This window comes from Anarrhichthys ocellatus, unplaced genomic scaffold (genome assembly GCF_004355925.1).
Source record: "Anarrhichthys ocellatus isolate YVR2014 unplaced genomic scaffold, GSC_Weel_1.0 scaffold8, whole genome shotgun sequence".
NCBI lineage: Eukaryota > Metazoa > Chordata > Actinopteri > Perciformes > Anarhichadidae > Anarrhichthys > Anarrhichthys ocellatus.
This window is the reverse complement of record NW_022280038.1, coordinates 1,772,670-1,797,229: the sequence shown is the minus strand read 5'-3', so window position 1 is coordinate 1,797,229 and position 24,560 is coordinate 1,772,670. Positions and strand designations below refer to the sequence as shown.

The 24,560-nt window shown below is 43.5% G+C and overlaps 1 protein-coding gene across 1 annotated transcript in view; it reads right to left on the bottom strand.

Moving 5' to 3' along the window:
* The window catches only part of ccdc102a (coiled-coil domain containing 102A), a 60,113-nt gene extending 35,867 nt beyond the window's left edge, over nucleotides 1–24,246 (bottom strand). The window contains exon 1 of the mRNA XM_031848237.1: nucleotides 24,080–24,246. The gene's annotated coding sequence lies outside the window, so the exon portion shown is untranslated. The remainder of the gene's footprint in view (nucleotides 1–24,079) is intronic.
* Nucleotides 24,247–24,560: the final 314 nt, after the last annotated feature.

The following is a 24,560-nucleotide window of genomic DNA, read 5'->3' as shown; positions in this document are numbered from 1 at the left end:
ACACACACACACACACACACACACACACACACACACACACACACACAAACCGCAGCAGCCCATTCAAGAAAGAAACAGAATCTGGGTTAAAGAATGGAAAAGAAAGAGCGAAAGTGAGAAGAAGATGTGGGGGCATGAGGAGGTAATGGTACAGTGGACCACAGCAGTAAAAAGAGTTGTGAAAATATAATTCAAAACCAATGTATTTGCTTTTGAACGCAATCGAGTCTAAGCCAGCGGTCACAGACAGACCACCACAAATCAAACACTTGTAGAAATGAAACGAAAAGCACTTTTTATTAGAACTTCCTCTAGAAGCGGCTGTAGGAACACACACACAACACAATGTGTTGACACATCAAATTATGCTTTATTTTAAGAAACTGAGATGACACAAGAAGCCTTTCAGAAACTGCCCGTTTAATGAGGACTTGAGGAGTAGATTTATTGACAAAGCATTAAAGAAATAGGATTTCCCTACAAAAAACAATGTATGGACCGATAAAAAGAAGAATCCCTCTCAATCACCACTTGTGAGCCGATTGTGGGCTAACTAGATGCAGGTTTCTGCGGTCATATTTGTGCTTTGAATATGTATTGATTTGGGCTTTGGTTGAGGACCTCATTATTTTCTTCATAACGATATTGAGTCTGCGTAGTTTTGCATCATTTGAAAATGAATTTCAGCAGGTGTTTGAATGCTTCGTTCATTTTTGTCATCGTGCTGATTCAACTGGCAAACAAAGTATAGTTACAACAAATTGACGAATTAAAGTTACAACTGATGAATTGTCAAATAATAGCGACGTGAAATACAGATCGATAACGAATAAAAGGATCAAGCTGAAAAAGTGGAGATTCTTTAGTGTTCACGCTGTAGAGCTGAGCGAGGCATTTTCAAAAAGTCCGATTTTTTTCCCGACGTGCAACATGAAGCTGCAGTCTTCTGGGGCTGGAAGTGTTAAAAGTCAAGCTTTAGTGAGCCGGAGTCGTGGGAACCAGCGGCTGTGGAAAATGTAGAAATGAAGATAAAGCCTTTACCCCAACTCTCAGCATGCGAGAGCTTTCAAAAAGAGGTGTTGGGGACATAACATTTAAAAAATAACTCCCCAAGTCAATGATTACATAAATGATATGTTGACACATGTACAGCCAACATACTGTGTCACAGTGGTTGGTTTAGGAGGCGGGAAGTGTGGGAGAATCCATCAGAGAAATCATTTAGTTCCTCTGTAAGCAGCTAACAATGGTTTCCCCATCGACAGGACAGGGAGAACAGACCGGCATGTAGGGCATCAGGCGGACTGTGGAAGGGTCATGAATTTTTTAAAGGGGATCAGTGGCGGAAATGTGAGCGGCTGCGATCGGCTCATCGTGTCCGTCTGACGCTGCATTGAGTTACAGAAGGAGGCCAGTCCACTCGATCTGGATCTCCGCTCACAAGATCGGGCCATTCAGCATCGTGCAGCATATGGTGCATATGGATGCACAACAAACAAAGACCCTGATCAGACTGTCCTTTACAGTGTAGGACCCACCAACACCCCCTAATGTCTGGCTTTTGTCTTCAGTGGGGAAGGTTATGATCGGCATTTATTCCAAGAAAGAATTACTCTGCAGAAATCACAGGTATTTATCAACTCCAGCTGCGATCGGCAGTGACGGAAACATGACACCCAGGTGGACACGCCAATGTTGGATGCTGTGTGACGCCAGGCAGCAACTAATGTCCATCATGTCCAATTGTATAGAAGTCTATGGGAAAATGACTACTTCTCTCTTGATTTATTACCTCAGTGAACATTGTAAAGTTTATGGTCTCAATCTCTATTCTTCAATACAACATGATGTTCATTTAGTAAATTATGGTCATATTGAGAGTAAAATGGACCATAAAGCAGGGTATTCTATAGGGCGAGGCCACCTTGTGATTGACAGGTGGCTATCAGAGCCGTATACGACGTCTCTACCACAGCGTCACTCCACGGCAGTCGAAATACAGTCACTTCCGTTCACTGGTTGCAAAAATCCAAGATGGCGTCGGCCAAAATGCCAAACTGGAGGCTTCAAAACCTCAGTCCACAAACCAATGGGTGGCGTCACGACGACTACTTCCACTAATTATATAAACATTATATAAACATATGATTAATATGCTCTTTTCAAAGCCACCAGAATCCAGTCAGACAACAGTTATTTTACCTCACAGATTGTTGAAACACAAACACACATTTAATCTCCACAGAAACAAAATAAAGCTCATGAAAACCATCTCCATTAAGATTTTCACCAAGTCTTGTTCGGTTGCAATAAACCCCCGATTCACCGAGTTGGATGTGAAAAGAAACAGCAGTCATACATGCTCCTTAAAGCTACAAGACTCCTTTGACAGAAACAGTAATTTTACGCCTTTCAAGAAAAATAAATAGGGTGTCCGTGGTGCCGAAAGTGACACGGCAGAAAGGAAAAAAAACAGAAAGACAGGAAAAAGGGAAAGGAGTCTATCGCCTATTTTTAGCAGGTTTTCCCATGTTTAAAAAACAGTACGCTCTCATTTTGGTAGGAAAAGTGTACATGTGGACAAACGCTGCCCACTTTCTGTGCTGAATTAGAAACAAGGAGCATATCTCTCTCTCACACACACACACACACACACACACACACACACACACACACACACACACACACACACCCTCTTGCTATTAACTGCACTTTTCATTTCAGAATCAGACAGGCGAGACACCTGGAAGCGAACACATGAAGCAAGTCGCAGGCTTTAGATGCTCCATCCACACTAATCACATCTATAGAGACTAGCACAACACACACACACACAGGACAGCCTTCACATCTGGCTGTGTTACAAAAACATCATGGGGAATAGGGCCCTGCCACAGAGGCTTAATGTTGATACAGGCCTGGGAGAGTTATTAAACTCTGTTATTTTTCCTAGATCGTTTTAGGAAGCCACAGTTATGGTATAGTTCCGTAAAAAGAAATGTAAAAAGGTAGAAGTTCCCCACCATGTGTCAGAGATGTCCGTCAACAGCAGTGTTTACACAGTGGATGTGTTAGGAGATGTGGATACCTTGTTCCAAGACGGTGCTCCAGTCATTAAAGGGTATGAAAGATTAAAAAGTTAAGAGCTGGTTCACTCCCCGCTCACATTAATCATTTACTGATATGACTTTACTGACATTTTATTGGACCTAGCAGACAGACTGACATAAATCAGAGGGAGCATAAACGCAGCAGATGGTGATGGAGAGGTTCCATTGACGGGGTTCCCCTCTATGGTCATCAACCACACACACACACACACACACACACACACACACACACACACACACACACACACAGAGCTGATTTACATTCAGCTTCTCAGCCAGGAAGCAGCAGATGAGGAGAGGAGAGGGACTGTAGGAATGTGTCATTGATTGTTAGCCTGCACTGACTTGCAGTGGAACTCCCTCCGTTTACCACCCTGGGCGTGTGGTATGCAGGGTTTTTTGTTTTCTGTACAGCCTATGCTGAAATGTAAGAAATATCTGTCTTCTTCTCTTTTTTTTCCCCCTCAGCATATTTCAGTTATTTTCAGTTATCTTTATGTCTGCTGGTGCAGCACCTGCTTCACCCAGCAGCACCGGTGGAAAAATAGGGCAACAAATGAACAATAAACAACGCAATAAACCGCAACAAAACTGAGTCAACCTCGACACTGCCGCCACGAGGTGTCGCACACTGATGAAGTGCTCACTGTTTACTGTGAGGTAATGTTGCCGCTTCAAGAATCCCCTTTTTCCATTCACTTTTTAATCTGAAAACTTGCGTAAGATCACAATTTCCCAGCACTCGAGGTGACATCTTGAAATGACTAGTTTTCAGAAAGGCAGCCAATCCTCACATTTGACTAAACTGGGACCAGAGAATGAACCAGGAGTTCCACTTTTAGGGGTTCACAAACCGGCTGAGTCCCGTTCTGTTGTCTACAAAGCGACAGGAGTAACAGAGGGCCGGAGACACAAGAAGGGAGAAACTACGATCATCTTTAAGACACCTAATATAACAAACTAAAAGAGTTGTACTTGGTTTTGAGGACAAGTGCTAAGATTGTAAATCGAATGTAATTACGCAGTTATCAAAGGTTCATGTCCAACAGGGGACCGGCTCCTCTACCGACGGATTCTGCTGATTATATCTTTTTTTTTCTGATTAACAATGAAAACCTCATGAGCGATTTGGGAAACACAACAAAAGCAGTCAATCAGAACATGTTGAACCCTTGTGACCACATAAACATCGTGCATGCGAGCAACAAACACAATCAAATATCACACTACTTTTGACTCAATGCCTTGATGAAGTATGATTAATGAAAGGTGTTACCGAGTTGGATGACATATGTTCACATTGGTCCTCAAGAGTCCTCAAGACAAAGCCATTCTAATGTCGGGGATGGGGACCACACAGTCCTTGTTCTTTGTCCATGGCGCATTTGAATTGATCTCACTGAGTGTTTCTGTAGTTCCCACAACTCCAACGGAGTGAGACGTCTTCTCTCTAGCAGATCGATCGATTTCAGGAGTCAACTCTACTTTATCATTTTTTAAATATCATATAACCTAATAGTTTTGAACAACGACCTTCGGTATTTGGATCAAGTAACTCGTGATAAATACGGTGTATCAGATTGAGTAGTCTACACCTGTATTACAGTGTGCCAGAAATGTATTTTTAGTCAATATTTAAGTGAATATAAGTATCGCATCCGACTCGGTATTGGCAGATATCCAGTACGAGGACCACTTTAGGAAACAAACACTGTCATCATATAGAAAAAGAAACAGCTCTGCATTTTAAGTGACTCAGGTTAAAATAAAAAGGACTACAAAATCCAAAATTTGAGTGCAATGTCATTTGGTAGCTGCTGTTAACTCGAGACAAAACGTGAGTTAACTCACCAAACTATTATTCACAAGACCATAGGGGTTGAACTCAGGCAGAATGAACTAAATGAGAACTTCACGTTCTCACTTTCACTCCTTTCAAAGCTTTTCACGCTCACCTCGCTCGCCTCTGTGACTTCAGTTATTTCAGCCCGAGATAAAATGTAAAACGTGGCTTTTGCTGGCAGTCCAAGCTGTGTTCTGACTTTCGTCCTCTTTCCGTGTCCTTTTTTTTTTCCTTCCCAATGTTCCTTTTCCTCCATCACTGCCCTTCCGCCTCACTGTTTGCCTCTTTCTTCCCTTCCTTGGCCCTCCGTCTGTGTGAACCCCACCCTCCGTCACCACAGGGCCCATAAAACGCACATCCAGCCAGCCAGCGGGCCGGGCCGCGGGGCAATAAACTTTGACGGAACATCTGTCCTCCCCGGCCATGTGTTATACAGCCCAAACTTAGACAACTTCTTCTCTCGTATATTCAACGTTATAAACAAGTCGTCAGACCACACTTGACCCTGTGACCCTCTACACTCAGTCAATCCTCACCCCCACCACACACACACCACTATTTACCGCCTGTCAATGCTAATGTCTGCTTCGTGCTGAAATGAGCGACGGTCTGAGCAGAGGGGTCACGGCCGACACACAAAAACACCCCGTGGGCGACAGCGCGGATTTACGTGAATGTGACCATAAAAGACATTAAATGAGAACCAGTTCCGGAAAACTCTCTGGCTCGGTTGGGCTTGGCCGGGCCTGTAGGGTGCAACCGCACAGTGAAAGATAAAGAAAATAAGAATCACACTTTGCACCCGACTCAAAAATATTGGGTGCCATCAATCAACTAACCCTGTTGAAAACTCCTGCTGTGATTGTAAGTGTTACTGGCAGTTACAAGGTAAACGCAACTCCCCATCACAGCTCGGCTCATGCAGATGAAAGCGTTTCATCTGACAGCAGCTATAGTCAAGTCCTCCCTCCTCTCGCTCATCCCCCATGTGATTGGGTCTGAATGATGTTGAGTTGCATCAGTGCAGATGATACGAGGAGAAAGGAATGCATGGTCTGAAGGGACGGTGGGCTGAGTATAGGAGGCTGTGTGCTCAAGATCTGACTGGAGAGGTAACCACATAAAAGATGGGTGAGTTGCACTTGTACATCTTCCGACGGCTGTACTTTTTAAAACAGAAAACACGTTTTATCTTGTGATGTTTACTGGAAATGACAACAAGTACGAAACTTTCTCCCTCCAGCCAGCCGTCGCCCTATTTAGGTTTTTGTAGTGAAATGGTTATCGTCTCGATAAGTAATTGTTTCAACTTCACCAGTTAACTGTTCTTCGTCAAGGCGAGCGCCAAGAATAAAAAGAAACAGGGTGTCCGACAAACATTCAGCTGCTGCGCAGTGCTGCATTTCTCGCAAAAAAATAAATATTTGAATAGCTCCTACCTGTGTTTTTAAGTGCGAATATTCATTTTAGTAATAGTCATTTTTGACAGCTGTTTTCAGCATCAACACTGCGATGTGTGTATGCCCGATAGTCACTTCACAGGACATAGGATATTGTCAAATTAACTCAAACACGGCGCACTATTCTTTAGCATTAAATACCTACAGGACTTAGTGCCCCCCCCCGGTCCCGGTGCGACCGGCAACCCTAGACGGACTGTCCATGGACTGTCCTCGGGCAACCCACCCGACTTGTCTTGTGACCGATCTGCTGGGCTTCGGGAAAATAGGTTGAAGCTGGCCCAACCTTTGCAACAAGGCAATGCCATCTGGCTAGGTGTGGAGCTGTAGAGTAGAGCTTCTTCTTCTTTTTAGCTCTCAGTTGTCACGATGAAACACAAAATTATTGTCGCCGTGATCATTTTCCAGAGTTTTAAATTGTACCAGCATCGAAGGCAATTGTGCTTCTCTTCCCCACTGGTTCGGGATCCGGATCGATTTAGTGTCCCGGGCTTAAATCGGGGCTACCGACACCGGCATGATGCACCGGAGAAAACCACATGGCATATGTGAGACGACCTACATCAAAGATGATTTATGAACTGTTCTTAATTGAAAAGGTACAGTTCTCTGACAGGCGTGGGTTTGAAACGGTCCAAACAATGACAGAAACAAGTGACTCACAAAGACAATACGTCAATGTGTAAGAAGTCTAAAGTCACTGCAAAACATTCATCCCTAAATCAATTCACAAATACAAAGATGTAATTTGCCATCTCTTTTGATATACAGAACAAAGCCTCCAGAAGCTGTCCCATTGTATAAAAAATGGCTGACTGTACAATTCTCTGCCTCTAATGCAATCCTAATCATTTCAGCTCTGCCTCCAAACTTCTACATCAAACCTCTTCCCCTTCCAAGTCGTGGAGAGTTCTTGAAACGGAGCCAGTGGGAGATTTACAAACATCAAAGCAGAACTGGAGGGTTTTTTTTCCCCTCCTTCTGAAATAACAGAATTTTTCACAGGAAGAAATCTATATGCAGACTTGTAAACAGTCTGCCATGTGAGACGCCTCGTCAAGCACGATTGTCTTAATTACACTATCAAAGGAAAAGATCAGAGATATTTCAGCTTTAAGACTGGGATGAAATGGAACTGGCGGGGTTTCACTCCAATACTGCACTCAACCATTTACAGACAAAGCACCTGAAGAAACAAGTTCAACCAACAGGAGCACCAATGGAACTAAATGTCCCCTGGCAATACACTGTGTTGGCCAATCAAATAGGCTACATGTGCAGTGCACAGATTTCTGGTGCATTACTTTGTATATTAAACATAACTTCTACCTCGCAAATGCCAAGATGGATGATGAAATCATTGCTTTGCTGTCTGACTGTCTTAAAACGCAAGCATCGATTTCTCAAACTAGACTGTGGAGCTCTAATGGGGCTACTATTCAGACTCTGGGTTACTAATGGGGTAATGTTACATACAGTATCTAGCCATTACATTTTTGGCAGAGGCCTGTGCAAGTTTTAAAAGAAACATTATTTCATGTAATTTGGCTCAGGTATGTAACTGTAGACTTTTGCTGACTCAAGTGGTTTCGAACCGCTTGTCCATTTTAGTTAATGAAGTTGGCTGAATAGAGTCTGAATAGACGGTATAGTACAATTTCAAAAGCAAACATACAGACAGATTTCTATTCCAACAACAGAATATAAAAGCATGGCGGTTTGTTTGTTTGTAGATTAGGTAGCAATTGAGGCTTCTGGGAATGTCATTAGACATGCAGGTATTTAGTCATAAAGCAAAAGTATTGGATGTATTGGATGCTGGTGGTGGTAGAGGAAATTTCAGGGAATCACCAAAGTCAGTGGGGATCTTGAATGTCGGTGCAAAATTCCAAGGCGATAAATCAAGACAAAAGAATCATACAGAGCACTGGATGTCAGAGTTCAGTACACACTCCAACAGACAAATTAAACCTTTAACTACTCAGTCCAATGGTGTCTAGCTTTTGTTTCAAGATGATAAGACATTATCATCAGTGTGATGGCTGCTCTCTCTCTTGCTCCAGAGCAACCCCTGCCTGCATGGTAACCATGCCAAGCCACAACAAAATGGTGACTATAGTGAGTCTCTGTATGGTAGCCAACAGCAAGAGTCATCGTTACGTCACCCATTGGTTTGTGGACTGCCATTATGATGCCTTGAGTCCTGCGGTCTTGCCATCTTTGAATACGGCCAACGGCAAGTTGTTTTTTTCGCAACTGATTAAAGGAAGTTACCATATTTGGAATGCGGAGGAGTGACGTAAAGATGGCGTGTACCTCTCTGGTAGCGGCAGCAACCTGTAAATCACAGTAAGCACGCCCTAAAGCATACTCCGCTTTATGGTCTATTTTACTCTAAATGGACCATAATTTACTAAATGAAATGGGGTCATTTTCACTTTGACCTTTCACTAGGGTCACTTCTTTTTGCAGCCAGAGGAGTCGCCCCCTGATAGTCAGTAGAGAGAATGCAAGTTTTAAGACACTTCCGCATCGGCTTCACTTGAGGTTGCCGCCTGGTGGCGACGTACAGTACATTGTGCGAGACGAGATGTGTAGTTCACAGATCGGTTTCACACAAAACAAAATGATAATATGATAAATCTATGACAAACTGCGAAAAAACGTTTTTCCCAAAATACGGTTCCACGGGGGCACGCCGGAAAAAGCGTGACTTTGCCTCTCTATGTAGTGCCACTGGGCCAACACCGCCAAATACTATTAAAGCTTTCGATCAGGCAAGCTGTTATTTACCCAGTGGATACCTGGCCAGTACCTCAGCAAACAGCAAAGTCTGCTCGTTAGCAGGTAAACAAAAGACTCTTTACAACTGTATTAATGCATGTCAGACTGCAAACACTGAACCTGCTCTCACAGGCTTGAGTTTGGACAATTTATTGAACAAAGACGCTCTGCTCTGTCCCAGCTTTGGTACCTACTGTGTTTGGATACTTTGCTGGATAAAATACACATCTGTGCAAAAAAACATCAAAAGAAGAGAACTTCATCTCCAATGGGGCCCCAGGTGCAGCAAGAGGCTCCAGTGTAGCAAATTATACAGAACATTCCTGAAGCATGACTCCGTCAGTCTCTTGCACGCACTCACACACACACTCACCACTTGGTCACACACAGCATACGCCCTTCATGCCAATAGAAACGCACACAAACTCAAACATGTACTGCACTATGCTACAAAGTTAATATACAAACTCAGAGTGAGAAAATTAAAAGTCTGCAACTTTTCGTATTGATACATGAGAGCAAGAGACAGAGAAAGCTAGAGAGTGTGTGTGTGAGTGTGTGTGTCGTCCTTGTACTTGGGTAGTATCAGTGTGTCAGAGTGTCCAGCTCAGCACAGGCTGGTGGTGCAGTATCACATTTCCATCATTTATTCAACAGGACCCAGATAGTCAGAGAGGAGTGAGGAGAGGATGAATGGAGGGGATGTCAGCTGATGCAGGAGGAGGAGGAGGAGGAGGAGGAGGAGGAGGAATATGATAGATGGTGGCCTAGTGACAGGGAGACACTTTCCACAACTCTGTCTTCACAGTTTGGGGTACGTGAGCCCCCTGGATTGGATGCTGTCAATAGACATATTTCCACCCAAATCGCCAGAACATTGGAGGCAGAGACTTGAAGAGTCCCAAACAAGAGAGGAGGGCGAGGACAAATTGTTGACATCGATGAGGAAAAAGAGCCCTGTTGACACATTTCTGCCAAATCAAAGTCCTGCAAAAATCGACACGCAAATGTAGTTTTTGGAAATCGCGGATCAGCTACGATCCGTTACACCACTAATCACGATCATTTTGATCAATATTGAGAGCACGATTATTTGTCACAATCATTCATCGATTTAAGGGACAAAATATCTTGTATTGCATTCTCACATTTAAACAGAGCTTTAACTTCCATGTCGTGCTACGTATGAACAATTCTTTGCATCAAAGTGAGACTATGAATAAGGTTCTTCTTCTTGTGGGAAGCGCTTAATATTCGATTAGCTGCGCAGCCCTTAACATTATTATCCGCACTACCTATATTTTTAGTCATACACAATCGTTTGTTTTCTCACTATCCCTTTCATCGTCGTCATTATTATTATGCGAAGTTAGTGAAGCATTTTCTACATGCCTTAGACGTTGGGAAAGCAGGGCAAGACAAAAAAAAAAGGTGCATTTCTGCAGGGCACAGAAGCTTCAAAGCTTCTCCTGCTCAAAAAAAAGAAGCAAAAGCTAAGAGAGGTTTGCATAATTTGTAGCATTAGTTAAACAGACGCAGCTCTTCTTCGTCTTCGTTACAGAAGCTGCTGAGGTGAGGATGATGAAATTCCAGGACAGGGATGGAAAGAGATAAGAAAGGAGATGAAACACCTTCACAATAAAACGTCACAGCCACCACATTCACTGGCAAAGGTACACTGGCATGTCTGGGCTGTACTCAGTCCTTGATTTAGTTTTTATTACATAACTAACTAATCGTGTAACTTTATCATCTTGTTTTATACTGATAAGTTGATGAGTATTGTGCATCATCATGTTACAAACTTGTTCAGCTGATAAGAATATTAACATAATGCCCTCTTGGCACGGGCTTTGAAATAAAACATATTTCATTTGAGATTATTTTTAATAAAGATTCTTTCTTCTAAAATCAATACTATCAACCAAAACGTGGAGGATGATCTTGCAGATTACCACTTTGAGCATGTGACTGTAGCACAGACATTTTTTTTTTTAACAGCCAAACTTTTCCTTGGCTGACACTGTAAATTTTAGGCTCCGGTCTAATACCGTCTGAGTAGCCTTAGATGACCAGGAATTAGTCTGGCTCTAATCGCTTCCCACAAGGAAGCAGAGTTCACAGCCTGTGTGACACAAAGCTCAGTGTGGAACAGAGGGATAGAGGGGGTTAACGGCCCCTAATGGGGATCAAACAACTTTTTAAATGCAAGCAAATCAGCCAAACAAGCTTACACTGCAAGACACACACACACACACACACAAGCTTATGCAGTGACTTAAAGAACTTCAAAAAGGGGGAATATGGGTGTGTGAAGGACCTAATCTCAACACACACACACACATTTACTGTGCACTGCTGTGACCTTCTACTCTTGCAACCAGGAAACAATGGCCAATATAGTATAGAAATACATAATGCATTGTCTTGATATCTATCAAGACTATAAAAATGGATGCGACTTTAATCACGTGTCTCTTTTAAGATGTCTCGTTTTGTTAAATGCCCATCACCGTGACTCCTCATCGCGTCTCTTCCTCGCCTCCTCCGCTCGCATCTTCCGCGGGACGGACTGAGACTCCATGAGAGAGGAGGCGAGGAAAGGAATCGAGGAGACCCAGGGAGTCGGGGGAGACATGGGACACTGTCTCGACCACAGCTCAGTGTGGCCAGGATAGCAACCAAGAGCGGCTACTGTCAGACTCACCATACTATTTAGTATGCCAGGAAAAATATTTAATACGTCCCAGAAATATCAACCAAATATCCGCCACAATATACCAGGATGTTTTATAACATCTGGTCTCACTTTGCAGTATGCTAGCCAGCATGCATTTCTTGGTTATTCTGACCCACAATCCTTTGCACGGCGACTGTGGCTAAGTGGAGAGCAGGGCCGTCCTTCAATCAGAGGATCGGCGGTTCGAGCTCCGGCTCCGCTAGGCACATGTCGATGTGTCCTTGAGCAAGACACTTAACCCCAAAATTGCTACCGTAGCTGTGCTGCCTACGGTGTATGAATGTGATAAAATCTGAATTGTAGTAATTGAAGTCGCTTTGGATGAAAGCGTCTGCTAAATGACTGTAATGTAATATATGAGCATGAGGGTCAAAGTTCCACGAGCCATGTTATGAGCAAGTGGTACGTCCCAACTGAATGCATAGTACGTGCAATAGTATGTACTTTGTACGAGCAGAATGCAATAGAAGTTATACCGCATTTAGCGACGGCCGCGTGTTGAGTTTACTTCTGCTGTACAAATCACACATTCATGATGTAGTTTTCAGGCTTGGGGCTGTGGGTGAAGCGGTTTTCCTTCTATCTATACTTGGCGCGGGACCTGCTGCCGCAGTCAGCGGGGTCGACGTATGAAATAGACCCTCAGACCATTGTCTTGTCTTGTTGCAGTTAGTGAGGGGGAAATTCTGCTAGACTGAACTTTCAAATCCAAGCAGACACGTTATTTTTTATACTAAAGATTTGTTTTGATACAAATACAATCTTTTATTTCCTTATCATATGAATTGCGTGTTTTCATGAAGAAAAAACACAATAGATGACTATAACAAAGTAAAATGCTAACATTTAAAATTTGTGATGGATTGAAATGATCTTTTGGATGTGGCAAAAAAAAGTCTGGAGCCTTGTAGGCCAGTTGCTATAATCAAACAACAAAGGGATTTGTATCTGCCAATGATCGGCAATTAGTATCGGCGGCAAAAGAAACGGGATCTCTAAAAGTTATATTTGCTCTCTTTTTTCTTTTGTGCTGATCCGATCTGTGACTCTGATCCGTGATACGATCTGAATCGTGAGTTTCAGGATTCATTGCACCACTAGCAGTAGGTTAGCTCAGAGTCGCACAGAAAGCTGCAGACAGAGGAGTTGAGAGTGATTTATCTTATGGGTTGTAAACACATAAAGCCTGCTGTCATGCTGAGTGTGCAGATAAGTGTGTAAGGGCCCTCTGAAGAGCCATTAATTACACACCGCTTTAAGGATAATTAAGCGTCGGGGCAGGTGAGGAGGAGAGGTCCGGCCTGAGGCCATGTCCACATTACTCCATTTGAAAATGCATATGTTTTGCTACGTTTTATGCTGAGCGGCCACACTATGCCGGAGTTTTCGAGCACCGAAAACTTTGGAGTTTGAAAACTCCGGGGTTGCCCCGTCGTGTGGATGGTCGAAAACGCATAAGTTTGGAAACGATCACATCCACACCTGCGTTCGCTACTTGATTGGTTCTTAGCAGTCACGACGTGTCCTTCCCTGATTCGTCACACCTCTATCACGTGACCCTTTCCCGGAAGATCACAAACAACAACATTGATTACCGATCGACTACCAGGTTAATTCAACATGGAGAACTGATTACAGGCGATGCTGACCTTGCTGTCTTTACTAGCAGCTGTTGTTCAGTTAAAGTCTGCATTTCTGTGGCGGAAGCAGCTGTTATTGGAGCGATTAGTGAGCAGCGTGACCAGTGGTGTTATCAGTTATCATAATAACAATCCCTCCTCTGCATTGTGGAGGTTGGCTTATGGCATTTTGCCGGTTACACCTACAGTCTGTGGTCAGATTTCTGGGTTACACTCGTTGTCTTTTTGATTCTTCATGGTACACTTTGTTCGTACACCCTCTGGCATTTCGGAGAATAACACAGCGCACACAGAGTTCGCACTGTGGCGCCAAGTGCGAGTATTAAACAAAGCTTTACCATCCCATAAGGCTCTTACACAATGGAAACGTTGTTCACTACTCCAGTAAAAAAGGACACAACTGAGATACAACTCAGAGAGGCGACGGGAGGCAACAGATATGCTCTGAATTCCGTATAGAGAACCTGCAACTGATCCAAAGTCAGATCACACTCAACTCAACCAGACCACATCCTTAAAATAGCTCAGATTTAGAATCCTGATGAGATCCAAAATTAATGTTTCTAAACAATAAAATTAAATTATACATCTAGAAAACACACTTAAGGCCAGGTGTGGTCCACACACACACCACTGTGTACCTTCATAGCACCATGGGTTTGGGTAGAGACCCAAGTTGTTCACTGCTCAAAAAGGAAGCAATGCCTGAGCCTTTCTTCAACTTCCTTAATGTAGTTGACAAAACAATCGCACCCCGATGTACATTTGTCACACGCTCTTTCTCAGCAGATGCAGTTTAACGTTCGCATTTTCTGGAGGGAACATTCCATCTTTACTTTTAAGCAAACAGGGACATGAAGTCCTTAAAGTCATTAAAGTGGCGATGTTCTTTTTTTGCCCCGGATCCCAATCAGAGTTCTTTAAAATTGTCCTATCCGACCTTAATGTTGATTAAATATATATCTGAAACATTGAAATAACTGCTGTAGACCATTTCATCTGACACGCCTTACTTTGTACAAGCTACTTCGTCCAAACAATGGCGGTCCTGAGCCAAAAAATACTAAATGTATAATCTTAAAGCAATGAATGAAAGTTTAACAGGAAGAATACGACCACAGGCTGTATAAGAAGTGGATGTACCAGTACCAGAAGTGACACGAGAGGATGGAGCTAAATACAACAGAACAATGAATAAGACATTTTTAAGTGACCAAAATGTTACAATTAACTTTCATGAACTTCAACCCCTCTGTGAAAGGGTTCAAGTTGTGAGACAAAAACAACTCCCAGACCGGACAACGCCATGGTAACGATCTGTTAAACCCCGCTTTATGGTCCATTTTACTCTGAATGGACCATTTAAAATGAAACGATGTATGAGTAGAAGACGCTGATTACATTCACGCCTACTGCTCGCCAGCTAAGATATAGACACATTGATGACGTATAGATTGTAAAAAGGAAGCAGGCCAGTTTTACAGGCTACTACACAGCAGTATCTGCCCTGCTGGAACCAATCACCACTCTCTGGTTGAGGCCAACAGTCAAGTCTGGCTACCAAGAGGGCGCGGACTCCAATAAACGGTCCAGAAATAGATCCATCTAAAATGCCGTATGACCATTTCTGTATCTGTAATCTGCATGAAGCCAGCAGTCAGGACTGCACTGGTGACGCAAGGAACTTGTAAAGACTGTACCCACTAACCACAGGCAAAGGTTTAACAGGCATACTCAACTTGAGGAACTCCAAAAAAGACCTTGAAAACAGAGGCTTGCTGAAGGGCTGCTTCATCGATTGTCGATTAATTAATGAGTTAGAGATGCTACGACTGACTAAGTGTTGGCGTCTGTCACGACTGAGGCTGTTTATGTTCCCGTCGAGGTCCACACAAACTCCACGCAGGCACAAAAGATGAACTCGGCAGAAACATTTGACATTACAAGACCCAATTCCCCAATAATTCATTTGCTTCCCAAAAATGCAAAGCATTCAAGGCAAATTTCAACACACGATGCCGATGTAGCACCAAACCGCACGTTTTTCAGACTGTTAAACACAAAATAATTGGAGGTAAATAATGTTCGTACCAAAAACAAAAAAACAAAGTGACAAACTGGCAGCTGCAATAAACTAAATCGCACAAATATGTTATTAACCGATACTTAAATCCGGTTATGGTCCACAAAAAGACATCACCATGGATCTCCTCACCATGTGACATGTTACTGACTGTCACTGAAGAGTTTTAACTGACCGTGCAGCTTTTGGAATGTTGGTCTGATGAAGCCAGACACGGCTCCAGACTGCGACCAAGTGCGACCGTTTCACGTGGTCGTACTCATGTGATTGCATGATGATCATTATCATGGGTGCGACCAAATCATGTGCACCAGTGCTACCAGTGGAGGAGTTGGTCTGGAGCCCAAGAAAATTGTGATGGGCAGTTCTTTTATGTTTTACGGACAATTTATGTGAAATGAATCAGCAGGAAATGATTGCTTGCTGCAAATTTATAGACAAAACTTAAATGCATAAAATATTTTTGCAATGTTTTTGTCACAACATTGAATATCAGCTCTGAATATCAGTAAAGCAAAGCCTAGTTTGGGTATAAATATGTCCCTTTGTCCAACCGACACTAGGCCTACCACACCGGATGGTGGGGGTCACTCCCAACAGGCAGACATCTGCTGCTCCTATTCTCTACATCTGGAAGACAGATCGCCCAGAGGCCACCAGAAGTAGCCGATGATGATGTCATCCGGCGGTTCCGCTCAAACAGGAAGCCTGTGTGTGTGTGTTTACATGCACGTGTGTTTGTTGCGTGTGCGTTACAGGGAGAGTTATGGCTTCTTCCTAGTTAGCCAAGGAGCCTGGAAGGAGAGCGTGTATTTGAAAAAGTCACACGTGCAAACAGGCGAGCAGTCGAGTAAAAATGCAAACTCCTAGCAAGAGAATGTACTCGTCATGAGAACGCAGTTTGAATGCATTTGGAGAGAAAAGTTCCAGTGACAGGAGCGGACCAAAGGCAATCCTCTGCTTGCTCTAACTCAACCTCTGCTGCCAGCCATAATTACCAAGTCCTAAACAAACAGCTAAACATAGACACATAGATAGACAAACACAGACAAACACAGACAAACGCACACACACACACACACACACACACACACACACACACACACACACACACACACTCCCTTCTCCAAAGAATAAAACACCACCTTCACTCACACTGCAGCTCTCTTGACTGCCTCTGTTTTCTTAGTTCCACAGGGATTTCATATGCATTCACACCGGTTCACTAACAGAGTGTGTGACTAACAGTCCCGTCAGCTCACAAGACAACTGGCACAGTCGAGAGAGAGAAAGAGAGAGATCCATTTACAACGTACATTTGGAAATTACAGAAGAGGATTAGGGCAACATTTCATTTGAGTTCTTCTGAGATTAAAAACACAAATCAAATACATTTTTTAACATGCGGGCCCTAATTCTCTACCGTTTTTTTGTCGGGCAGAGTGAAAAAGCTTGTCACGCTATGGAAGGACATTAACCCCCCAAAGATTATGAATGCAACCTCAACAAATTGACTTTCCAGATCCGTGTGCGTGGATCTCTGAACCCATCGGCTATCAGTCTGACGAGGGATCAGCAAGGAGCTTTATTTCTGGGGTTTCCCGCGTAGCCAGCGGAGATCCGGGCCGCGGTCCGATTGGCAACTTGAGATGCTAGACTGGAGTTGAGAGACGACGCGTACAACCTGTTTCACAAGTAGCCATTCTACAAGCTCATTTGAAACCAATAAAAAGCCAAACCATCGTCAGATGATAGCTGGCGGGGTCCAGATAAAGCATTCCGACCAATGCGTCCCACCTGCGTATGAACGCAAAATCTGCTTTTAGAGATACATTCTGATCCGTGTTCATCATCTATGCCAACCACTTACATCAGCAACAAGCAACGGACGCATTCGGCTGAACAACTGACAGCTGAACATTTTGATGCTGTGAACAGTTTTAATTCAATGTTTAAAGCTTGCTAACATGTCTAGATGGCTGAGGCAAAACGCCACTTTGGTTGCCAATATTTTTGATGACGCCGGCTGTACAAGGCTCTGTACAGATGCATCCTTAAGCTTTGTTTGTACTCGCACTTGACGGCATAGCGCGAGCCTCCGCAGAGAGCTCCGAGCATGAACAGTGCTTTTATCAGTGAACTATTTGTGAGTCCTGTGATCGCCCGCCAAGTTACAAAAAGTCAGAGGTGCACGATCAAGCTTGCGGAGCCTACGCGCCCCCACGCACGTGCGTCTCGCGCCGGCTTCACTACGGCGAGTACAAACTAAGCTTCATGCTTCCCCTGGCAGATGACTCAGTGAGCTTGGGCGTAACTTTGAGGTGCTTCTGCTGCTTCTACAGACAACAACGTGACACCCAAGACCTCCGAGAGGGCCTGACAAGTGACTGAGATGGAGAGAAAAAGAGCCGAGGAAGGGAGGAGGAAGGGCGGAGCGTGTGAACCGAGAGTTTGTCTTAAAAGAAGCAAGGAGAAAGAGAGCTAGGTGGAAGGGGAGATGCTGAGAGGAAAGTAAACAGTGTGAGGGGATTGGAATGTGTTTGAGCAGCCCGGGGCTGACTGAAGGTACACTGTCGGCCTAGCACGCATGGTTGCCAGCTACTTACCAGCTGCTCTTAACTGAACAAGAGCAAATATGACAGCATTCTTAGCACGGCGCTACGGCCCTGGAGCGCTCAGCCCTGGTCTCGGAAGGAGTGAAAATGCAAAGACCCCGTTTGAGAGGAAAAGAGAGGAGCGATGGGACAGAGGGACGTGTTGGAGCGGACCGAGGCGGAGGTGGCAGAAAGACTCGGCTCTTCCGGTTCGGCCTGAGTTGCAGCGGTTGGGGCGAGAAATGAGAGGATGTTGACGTCCCACACAGGAAGACGGACCAACAAAAGGTCTGCAGGACTAACACAGGACTCAAACTGGAGAGAACGGACCAAGCTAGAGTTTGCCAAATCCCAATAAAACACTGTAAAAAAAAAAGAAAAAGAAAAAAGAGTAACAACTTAATATTCAATGGTCTTTTGGATGACACACAATAACTAATGTGAGGAATTTGATGCTTTTTTTGTTTTATATCATTATAAACTGAATGTCTTTGGGAGTTGGAACAAGCAACTGAAGTCATCACCACGGGTGTTTTTTTGTTGTTGTTTTTTTTCTCTTTTAATAGTGACAAGAAGAAAACTAGAAGTATCGCCTCGTGGTTTTGTGCCTTCGCCAACAGCTTCGTGTTGCTTTTTACATCCATGTCCGTCCGGAATGTCCTCATTTTATCCTATCAGACATAATTGGCGTATGAATTCTCTAGTAAAGGTTCACAGTGACCTTTGAGCACCACATACTAATCAGTTTAATCTTGAGTCCAGGTGGCCAGTTGTCTCAAAATGTGAAGAAAGTCCCTCAAGGCGTTCCTGAAATATGGCGTTCACAAGACCAGGACGGACCGACAGACGGGAAACCTGAAGACATAATGCCGACGTGGAGGAATGACAATATAGTCCTTACCCGCGGCTCTTCTTCAACTCATTAACTCTCAAACATATCAATCAGTGGGGCTGAAGAAAAAAGAGCTTGTGTCTATACAAACTGATTATATGATACTCTGCACACAGACCAGACGTGGTGTCTGAACCAGGAGCACATGGCTCTTCTTCTGTCTTTTGCTTTCAGAGAGGCGTTGTTTCCATGACAACCACACACAGAAGTCATCCTTTGCAGCATGCGTGTGTGTGTGAGTCGGTGTAACGCACGTGCACGTTTTACGAGAGTGACGGGTGGATTGTTTCTTACTTCGACATTTGGGGCCAATAAGGCGGACCGGGTTAAATGGAGGACAGGGGGTGTGTGTGTGTGTGTGTGTGTGTGTGTGTGTGTGTGTGAGATTGCAGCAAAACCGCTGGTGTCTGCTGTGTGAGACCATCAAGGATACTTTGTGAAGGCGTCCCATCTAACATTCAGATTTAAACTACCTTAAAGTCCCTTCCGCCTGCCTCCAGTTACAGTTCTGTTTGTTTTCCATTCCTTTATGCGGTTTGGAGATGATTCACTGGCTCTTTAAAAAAAGTGGTCGGAGATTTGAACCACTTCAAGAACAGAGGGGATTTGATCGGTCGAAGAAAAAAAAAGAAAAGAAAAAGAGTTCTGCACACACTCAGTCCGCAGACGACCGGATCACCCAGAAGGCCGGTCGACTCCCGCTGAGGTGCCGGTATCTTCTCTATGTGTCACTGCAAATATGTACATAAGCTCTGCGGCGGGAGACGGTTGGTCTGCTGGGGCGATGGGGGGGTGACGGCAGCTACATGACAAGAGCGACAATCCCGATCCGTGCTACCTCACCAGGGCTCCAGACCACCCAGAATATTGCAACACAGAAATCAAAAACCAATGCTTTTCTTTCTCCTGCTGCTGGAATATGCACGGCACAAACAGACCAATCGGTTCAGACGGGAGTCTTTGGGGGGAAATGTTCTCAAGTTGGAGGTTAATTATTGCATTAATTTAGGGGATTTAATGTAATTGTTTCTTCTTTTTTATACTGGAGAAGTCAGCCCAAACATTACACGGGTTAAGGGTTTTCTGTGGAATGCATACTTAAGGTGGGGCTGCAGCTATTGATTATCTTCATTATAGATTAGTCATTTAGTCTATAAAACAACAGAACTTAGTGTAGAATGGCCATCACAACCGCCTTAAAAAGGGGCAGTTCACCCAAAAACTCAAAATACAAATATGTCCGTATCCGTCTGGATTGTTTTGTTGCGAGTGTTGGAAATACAGGCCGTGGAGATGTCCACCTTCTCTGCAATATGTGACTATGTGGCACTCAGCGTGTGGTGCTCAAAGCGCCACAGAAATGCATTTGAACGTCTCTTTCCAGAAATCATGACCATTACTCAAGATAATCCACAGACCATGTTGTGAGTGCTTTCATGTTGGAACAATGGTTAGGCAAGTTTATTTGTATAGCACATTTCAACAACAAGGAAATTCAAAGTGCTTCACATAAAACCATTAAAAGCATCAAAGCATAAGGCAAAAGAAAAGGAGATTTAAAAACAATTAAGAACATTCATTGAAACAATAAAAAACAGTGTAAGAAATAAAATACAGTAGTAAAATGCAGAAAATTGATTAATACATTAATTGAATCTGGTTCAATTAAAGGCAGCAGCAAACAGAAAAGTCTTCAGGAGCTGAGGGTCTCAGCAGACCTGCAGCTTTCTGGGACTTTGTTCCAGATATGTGGAGCAGAAAAACTGAACGCTGCTTCTCCATGTTTAGTTCTGACTCTGGGAACAGAAAGTCGACCGGTCCCAGACGACCTAAGGGGTCGGGATGGTTCATAAGGTAGCAGCAGATCAGAGATGTATTTTGGCCCTAAACCATTCAGTGTTTTGTAAACCAACAGCAGGATTTTAAAGTCAATTCTTTGTTTGACAGGAAGCCAGTGCAAAGACCTTAGAACTGGAGTGATGTGATCCACCCTCCTGGTCTCAGTGCAGTGCCTGAGCTGCAGCGTTCTGAATCAGCTGCAGCTTTCTGACAGACTTTTTACAGAGACCTGTAAACACACCGTTACAGTAGTCCAGTCTGCTGAAGATAAATGCATGGACAAGTTTTTCCAAATCCTGTTGAGACATAAGTCCTCTAATCCTTGATATAGTCTTCAGGTGATAGTAGGCTGATTTTGTAATTGTCTTGATATGGCTGTTCAGGTTAAGGTCTGAATCCATAACTACACCTAGATTTCTGGCTTGGTTTGTGGGTTTTAACATCAGTGATTGAAGCTGAGCAGTGATTTTCAAATCGTTTGTCCTTGGTACCAAAAACAATTACTTCTGTTTTATCCAGAAAATTCTGGCACATCCAGTTGTTGATTTGTTCAATGCAGTTACCCAGCCCTTTTATGGGATTATAGTACCCTGGTGACATAGTTATGTAGATGTGTGTGTTGTCTGCATAATTATAATTATGATAACACACTTTGTTGTTTTCCATAATCTGAGCTAGTGGAAGCATGTAGATGTTGAACAGAAGAGGCCCCAGTATTGAACCTTGGGTAACACCACATGTCATTTTAGTCAGCTCTGATGTGTAATTAGCTACAGACACAAAGTATTCTCTGTCCTTCAAGTAGGATTCAAACCAGTTAAGTGCTGTGCCAGAAAGTCCCACCCAGATTTTTAGTCTTTCTAGGAGTATGGCATGGTCGACCGTGTCGAATGCAGCACTGAGATCCAGTAATACTAAGACTGAACTTCTGCCATTGTCTGTGTTTCAGTGGATGTCGTTGAAAACCTTAACAAGAGCAGTTTCAGTACTGTGGTGCTGTCGAAAGCCTGACTGGAAGACATCAAAGCAGTTATTTACAGCCAAGAATTTGTTCAGCTGTTGGAAAACCGCTTTTTCAATTATTTTACTTAAAAATGGGAGGTTTGATATTGGCCTATAATTTTTCATTGTTGCAGAGTCTAAACTAGCCTTCTTTAAAAAGACAATGGTCGATATCTCCAAAACTAGACAACTCACACCAAAACAGTTCAGATCGATAAATAACACTGCAGTTAAGAGGGATTTTAGGATGAACTGTCCCTTTAAGCCCAAAGTAAGGCATGTTTAGTCCAACCAACGATCCAATGTTGGCTTGATGAATAACTTTAACGATTAATTGATAATCAAAGGTTTTCTGTCGTTTGACGATTAATTAATCTCCCGATCATTTCAGCATTCATTTGAGGGGACTGCTGACAGAACACTTTTGGATCACTTCTAGATTGCATTTATTTTTTTTAATCATTGGTCATTACAGTTGAGCGAAAGTACCATATTCTCCGTATAGTGCTGAGTATCGTTTTTAAATGTTCAATACTTGCATCAATTTGATTAAAAAATGTAGATTTGTAGCATTTAATCAATACGTTTCCATCCCCTTCTCAAATCTACCAAACGTTTTCAACATCTGCAAGTAAATCAAGTTATAATTTAAACTTGAAAGGTCTGTTTGTTCACCAAGATACCCAATAACATTAAGTTTTTTACCGGTCGCCTAATTAATATTCCCAAACTGTTCAATGTGTCGACTTCATTTTTAGACATTCGTTTTCCCAAGCAACGGGCTGCCCGTGCATATTCAGCTCATACGGCTTTATAATACTGATATGATATGTACGGAAGTTTAACTGGGAGACTTCCGATCAGTTGGATCACTTCTCCGGAGAAGAGTCACCACCACTCCGGTCTTGTTGAACTACAAAACCCACACTCCACTTGTAGTTGCAGATTCCTGTTGCAGAGTGATGTTTTTTTTTTTCCCACAAATGATCATTGGCCCGAGTGCAGAGACACATTGACACCCAGGCCAACCCCAGTCTGCTCCTCCTGTATGTTACCGTTACATTCCAGTCACAGAAAAGCATCCGCTCTTCTGTCCTGGTGACCTCTGAGAAACCCAGAATGCCCCTGAACAAGTAAAACACACACACGCTCTGTGTATTAGAGTAAGTCACATCGACAGGGACAAATACTACTGATAATAAAACATTTTACTCTTGAGAAACGGCCAACAAAGCGGGCAAGGAGACGTGGCATTTATCTCCATCTTTGTTTGCAGATAAGAGTCAACAATTTGGACGCTGGTTAAAAATAATCTTTGGAAGATTACGAAGATTTGTACACGAGAGAGACACAATCCACATGAAGCTGATCCCAAAGGAGACCACAGCCAAGAAGACGACATGTCAGCGTGTTCACAACCAGCACTGATGGTTTACTGTTGTTTCCCCAGTGACACATGTCACCTCCTCACTGCAGCTCCCGTAAGGGCATCCTTCATGGATGCCATTGTGGTTACAGTTGTATTGGATGAGAGTGTGTGCACAAATGAAGTTACTGAACTTTCAGAAAATATATATATGTTTTAATAGTCTCTTGTGTAGCTGCAGCTGTGACATTCATATATTCATGATTTCTGGAGTAGCCAATCTGACCTCGGGTACCAAAGGAAACCCCTTTGCTACAGGCTGCTTTCTGGAACTCAGCCATTTTCTCTTATTGCAGGTAGTTACACATTTACAAAACTAAAAAAAACGAGTTAAACATTTCAAAAAGTTAATAAGCAACGAGGAGGAAAAAACAGCGTGAACTTCACAGTGGCTGCAACAGTCAAAAGTGCCTTTTCCTTGTAGCAACAATGTGTCTCACACACCAGGAGACATCACGGATAAAGCAACGGAGAAGCCGAACTATCTCTTCCAAACACGCATAGCTCTGCTCGTTGCTTATTAAAAACACAAAATGCCGTTGCACATGGAAAGAAAACAGATAGAATATCATGATTTCCGTGTCATTTGATACCCGTGTGTCTGTGAAGCAGCGGACTCAGTCAAACTATCGGCGACTGTGACAACAAAAGCAGAGGAGCACGTACCGTAAAGGGAGCCCCGGTGGAGACTGCTCTTATGTCCGCCTGAAATACGTTTCTTAATCCCGGTAAAGCAGCAGAAGGTTCCCCCCGTTTTTTTCAGCAGCCAAACCTCGGTCTGCTAGCTGCTCTCTTTCTGCTTTTTCTTCTCTCCCGACTCTGGTGTGGATGGGAAAACGTCGTCCTCGCGGAGGAGAGAAAAAGGGCGGGTCTCGAGCGCTTAGGGCAACACGTCCGACCAATCGGCTATCGATATGACAACGAGGCCCCGCTTTGAGCCAATCGGGTTCTGTTTCCAACACACAGCCGTGTGCTCATTGGTCAGTAAGGTGGAGACCTCCCAGTTGAAATTACTACAGCGCCAGGAGGAGAGCTAGTGGAATGTGATACTAGGCTCGTCGGAGGTGAGCTGCGCCTCGCCTGGAAAGTGGACAAGAGCAGAAGGTGTTGACAAAAGCTGCGGACAGTTTTCAGCTGCCTTCAGAGA